Here is a 6,745-nt window from a genome sequence, read left to right on the forward strand (position 1 = left end):
GTTAACTAACCAACAATGAGCATTAAACTTGTTTGCCAAATCAATAATTCATTGTTTAATCCTCTACCACTAAATACTTAATCTGTCAAATAAATTTCCGCAATCGTATTTCCTTTGCCAAGTTGAATTAATTTGTTTTTGGCAATGAGGAGATTCTCTGTTCAAGGAACAGAGAGCAACAATACCTATGATTCTGTTTTTTAACTTCTTTTTTATTCTTAATTCCAAAAGCATTTCCTAATTTACTCTCTTAAGACTTTTTATGTCTCAAACTCAACATGCATATACTACAACTATGGTGTCTTGGACGAATTTCAAAAAAACTTAAAAACCTAACAAACAGCCTGGCAGAGGCAACCAAATAAATATCCTTTCTCTCTTGGTGTTGCCGCTTGAGATTTAATTGATTTGAAAAATTAAAATTAACAAAGCTAAAAACATTTCTTGAGAACTAAAGAATGAGACAGAAATATATATACAAAGAGAGGCAAAGAGTGAGAGAAACATTGTGCGGTGTCGAACCTTGCTATGCACACAGCTGCTCGAAAGCTAGTTAGAAATGTGGTAGGTTAAAACACTCTTCAAAGGATATAAATTCTCCAAAAGTGTCAGGGACAATTGTGGCTATGCTACCACTACTGAAGGCAAAAAAAAAAAAAAAAAAAAAAACAGAATTCTCAAAAAAAAAGAAGGAAAACGGAGATGCGACTAAAAGGCACAGGACGTTAAATTATGCTTGCATTTATTTGCCAGTTGGGGGCCTTCAGTTTTATTTTTTTTTTTTCATTTTTCTTTTTTTTTTGTATTTTTCAATTCTTGGTCCTTAGGTTTAACGTTTTGTCCTTTTGGTGTGTCTGGATCCTACGGGGACTAAATGAGGCATTAATATATTAAACCAAATGGCCAGATGGCTGTGAAAGAGCTTAGGACCTTTAATGGACAGTGAATTAAGTATTGGTGTGTCTATTTTTGCTTTTGTCTCTTTACGTATAAAGTACTACCAGACACAGTTGGCTTTCGACAAAAATTATGTGCATCATTGAGTAGAGTAATTTAAAGAAGAAAAAAAATTAAGCAATAGACACGATGATTGTCTGTCTGAAGGTGATTTGGAAAAATTACTTTTTTTTTAAAGTACTCAAGATGTAAACTTTTTTTTGAATAGTTACAAAGGAAATTTAATCGAATAAGCAAAATGTCGTATTTGGGAATTTTGTCCTATACCTTCAAGGCCAATTTGAATTGAAAAAAAAATTAGAATCAATTGTTTGAATTTTGGAAGTCATTAAATGAACGAAAGAAAAAAAGGTTACGTATACACCCCAGTGACCGAACTTTTATTATATATGCATGTGGATTGTATGTTTAACTTTTAAAGACACTGCTGCTATGAATAAATTAAGCCTTAGTAAAATGTTACATCCTGAAGAATACTTCTATATTTCATCAATATTTTACTGTTAAAATTGTAATATGAAGGCGATCAGTGTTATTATGATAGTTTCAGATTTTCAAGTCACTTAAACTTGTGTAGCCTGGCATTCACTTCATACCTTTTTGTCATATTTTGTATGCAAGTGACTCATGTAAAAGGTAACTTTTCTGTTTATACTGCTGCATCGATATGGGAGGCTGTTGCTCTTGAGGCATGTTTAGTTTATTGTGATAGCTGTTTTCTTTATTGGTTTTTAATTTGATCAGTAAAACAAATAATAGTTCTAGTACTGGTAAATTATTAAAGCAAGTACATTGAAATTGCTTATTTACATATTAAATAAAATGTGCTTCAATAAAAAAAAAATACATTAAAGCTAAGTAATTAAGATTTTCTAGAAATATTGACCCAAGAACTTTAACTTTAAAATATAGAGAAATAGAAATAGGTACAGGTTAACAGAGGATTGTTAGCTCCGTTTCCAAGTTTATTTACAAAAAAAAAAGCTCGTTTCGGAAAATCCCTATGCATAGGTACGTAGTTGGGGTTTTTATGTAAAATGCAAATGATACAAAAATTAAGTTTATTTGATTTTCCTACGGTAAATTACCCATATTTTGCGGTTTTGGAAATCTTACAAGGTTAAAAAAACATATGTTAGTCGATAAACATTGAAAACACACTTCATCAACAAAACATAGTAAAAAAGTGCAGGTAAAATCTTTTTTATTTTTATATTTATGATATTTAACTTAAAATTTTATTGGTTGCACGCACACAATATTTAAATTTACTACTATAACTCTATTGAAAAAGTAGTTCAAAGCACCTTTAAGTACTAGGCAGTAGATAAATGTCCCAAAGGAACATTTATAATTACTTAAACACCGTTTTAAATGATTGACCACAAATCGAATCATGCAATTTTATTTCTTGTATAAGAAAGAATTTTTAGAAAAAAAAAATTAAATTGTTAAAATAATAATTTTATTTAGGGCCAATTTATTGAGTTTCCATTTAGTACAGGCAAAATAGTACATTAAATCAACAAATAAAAAAAAAATTGTTACACTCATGAAACTTGGCAAAAAGTTTTTTTTTTTTTTGATAAGAACCAAGCATAAAAATAGTCTATAAGAAAAAGTTGGTTGGAAGGGTGTTTTTTCGGGGACAAGAGGGAGGGGGTGAAGGTCAAAAATATAGTGAACAAAATTGTTTGTGAAATATCATCATATTATACATGTTTTTAAGGTATTTTTTATGCTGACATAAAAATAAAGTCAATACGATTGCCATAAGAAAAGTTATTGTCGATTAATAACAAGGGTGCTTGTTTTTCGACTTCAACAGGTAAAATATAACTGAAACCCATGTTAAAAACATGCTACATTGACGAAATTCGGGATGAAGGATTCATTAAGTTCTTAAAAATATTTTTGGTGAGAGGGTGTTTTTTTGATGGGTTGAGTCATGTATGAGAAAGATATCATAATTGCTGACTTGAATTTTATTAACTTTTAAAACTTGGTGAAAAGATTTTGTTTGTAGTAAGAATTAAGAATCTATAAAGTGTACAAAATTATTTTGAGTAAAAGGGTGTTTTTTTTTTAAGAAATGATGAAATTCCAACAAAAAGTGGGAAAAAATTGTTACACTAATGCAAATAGGTAAAAATGTTTCATTTATAAAAGAAACCAAGAACCCAAAAAGTCTATAAAAATATTTTAGGTTAAAGGGTGTTTTTTTTTGGGAAATAGGGAAAATCCGCGATAAGTCCGATAAAATCAGAGGTATAAATGGTACCCTTACGAAATTTGTTAAAAATGTTGTCTTTACCATAGGAATTACGAATAAAACAAGTTTATACATTTTTTTTTTCATGTGAAAGGGTGTTTTTTTTAGGTGTAGGTATTTTATAGCCAAAATGCCAATTACTTCCTACCAACTCTAGATATGATTAAAACTATTACCAATCTGAAATTCCTTTTGACGCGCATATTTTTTAAAAAGTTTGCCATCTACGTTTCTATATATTGCTTTATACCACAGGTGTTAAAATTTTTCATAAGATATTTTTTTTTGACATTTTGCATTGAAAAACTAATTTCAAATTTTTTTTAAAGAAAAGGTGCAATAGTTAAAAAAACTTTTAACCTCTAATGTAATGTGTCAATTATTGTAGAAAAACTATAAAAAAAAAAGAAATTTATAAAATTCATTCATTCGTGGTTAAAGTGAACGAAAACGTAAGATGATGAAATTTAAAATACACTGAACGAAAAAAAGCTAATATTTTCTAAACTGGTTGCGATAGAAATGTTTTCAGTCAGCCATTTCAATCTTATCCATTCTTTACCGGACACCCTGTATACCTACAAAAATATTCTAGTCTAGATTATGCATAATTTTGTTTTTGTTTTCATGATTCCTTGACGAACAAACATTTTTCAAATAAAATAATAAAGAAATAATAAAATAGATGACAGATGACATGTGACGCTAACGAAGAGTGAATAAATAGAAATCCTGTTTAAAACCTCCTTGCTCTAAAAATCCCTCTTTAAAGGTCGAATTTGGCGTTTTATCTAAAAGGACTTTTAAATTTAATGCTCAATTAGTTAATGATGTCAAACTTCGAAAAAATCTCTAAAAGAGACTGAATAAATTAAATGTGTTTTTAATTTTAAAATTCGATTTTTTAATGACGATTTTAAATTTAATGGAGAGTCAATAAATTGGGCAGAGTTAAATTATTGTTTTATTCTGTTTAATTACAAAAAAAAAGAGGTTGTCTGTAAAGCCGGTTGACGGACGATGATTTTACGTGATAACTTCGTCAGAAAACAGGTTGTGTGCTTTTGTTTAAAATGAGTCAATTGAAGCGTTTACTTTTTTCAAACAATCATAATTTACAAGAAAAAGCTAAAAAAAAAATACATTTTTATTTTCTCATTATATTAATTTTTTTATTTTAAAATCTTACAAAAAAAAAATATGCAATTTAAAAGCCAAGTATTTCTTCTTAATAAAAAAACCATTCTTAAATTTTTACAATGCGCAAAAAGTATAAAAATATTTTATTGAAAAAAATCATTTTCATCAAAAAAAAGCAAAAAAACATGAATTTTTATCTTCTCACGTCATTAATTCCATTTTTTTTTACTAACAACCTATAGAAATATATATATCGATCAGGTCTATGAGACATCTACAAAAAGAGCTAGAATTTTTTGAACTCGATCAAATTTCATTAAAAAAAAAAAACAAAAAAACATTTATTTTTATGTTCTCAGGCTATGGAATCAATTTTTTTGTTTGACAACCTATACAAAATATATACCATGTGAAAGCTTATTATTTCACCTTTCATATGACGTATCATTTGAAAGAGACCTACAAGAAAAGTTAGAATTTTTTAAAGTCAACCATGTCGAATTTCCAGACTGAGATTACGGTACTTCCCACACTGGTGGCTGTTCGGGGGGCAACAGATCTCCACTGGTGTTTTGAGGTTTTTCGCAAGTTTCTTGATTTAACATTGTGTAGCTTGTAGTCAGTCTACCGTTATGTGTTATATACCAAATGAAAGGTAATTATGCTCATAAAAGTTTAATAAAATTTCTATCTGCTCTTGGTCAAAAGTTATAACCTGTTCTAAAATTTTATTTTACCGTTATCTCAAAATTGTGCTTACGAAAATAATTGAAACTTCGGACACACATATTCGTAGTCATGGACTATCATTACTCCATATACTTTATTCCTGTATCTATTAAAGAAAAAAAGATAAAAATAAAAAACGATGAAAATCGGTTAAAAACGGTCAAAAAACGTGTTTTTTTAAAACTTGTTTCTTCCGTTATCCAGTTTGAAATTTTGAGATTAAGATTTTTTGAGCGCTCCAAAAAAAGCTAAACATCAAAAATTACCCAAAAATACCCCTAAAAACAAGGTGTTTTTCAAAAATTCATATTTCGGAACGCAGAGTGTTGGAAAAAAATCCGTATCAGACCCCTAATCTTTTTTTCTCTCATCTTTCACCTGGCATCTTTAGAATTGTCAAACAAAATTTCCTTTACCCAAAATCATCATTTTGTCATAGCCCCATCACGTGTACAACGTTCAAACAAAACGTTATAGCTTAGTTTCAAAATTTTTTAGAATTTTTTCTTAAATGCAGTTATTCTTAAATTAATCTCATCTATCTATAGCAAACAAAATAAATTCTCTACGACTTCGCGTTTTGATTTTAGCCCAAATTTCATCTTTCCGTTTTACCCCTGTTTACCCTATTAAATGAGGAATTTTTAAAAATCCTTCATTTGAATTAAGTTTTAGGTTATTATCTTTCAAATCAATTGGTGCACTGCGAAAGTGCGAGAGTGTAACGTTAGAAAATGGCGTCACTTTTTTGTGGTGGCTGCCATGGTTCATCGATTTATAAGACGTTATCACATCAAAAATTAACAACAAATTCAACAAAAAACATGCAAAGTACATTCCAAACGAGTATAAATGTTTGGTTATGTTAATAAATACTTTAAAAAAATCATCCAAATTGAACCACAGTAAAAGTAAAATTTTGTTCATGAATGGAATTTTAAATACCTCCGACAAAACGTTGTAGCTATGTGTAGAATATCTCCAATTTTCAAATGAACCCAATGACACTTATATGTTATAAGGCCCAATTTATTCACTCTCCATTATTTTTAAAGGCTCCATTAAAAATTATAAAACTGTCAAATCGCATACAAATTTTAAAATTTCCCTTTTTTAATGGCGACTTTAAATTTAATGGAGTGTGAATAAATTGGACCTAAGTCCTACATTTTCTTAAATTATTTATTGAAATATATTTGTCCTTTGACATAATACTATTTGCAATTCAACAATTAAAATGTATTTATTTTGCTCTTATTTCTGACCAAATCGTTTATTTTGCAAGAAGTCTTTCCTAGTTCACATATCAAGTTTTCTATGAGAATATGTGAAAGTGAAGACTTGTAGAAATTGTCTTCCTTTTCCTCTCTTGTATACCAAACAAACCAAATACCGAACTCAATTTCATTTAAACAATTCTTCTTCTTCTTCGTCAGTTCCTCCTTCCTGCTTCTACTGGCTCTGAAACTAATGCTGAAACTATTCGTTTCACTCTTCTTAACCATCCACTCAATTAACTTGAGGTCTGATAAATCATACTCACAACGTCCATTGCGCTGACAGCTGGTTGAGTGTCTAATCTCAGAACATATATCCCTCCTCTACCTACAAAACTATAGAGAAAACGAAAAGTGACACAATACTGGG

Source organism: Episyrphus balteatus, chromosome 1 (assembly GCF_945859705.1).
Source record: "Episyrphus balteatus chromosome 1, idEpiBalt1.1, whole genome shotgun sequence".
Classification (NCBI taxonomy): domain Eukaryota; kingdom Metazoa; phylum Arthropoda; class Insecta; order Diptera; family Syrphidae; genus Episyrphus; species Episyrphus balteatus.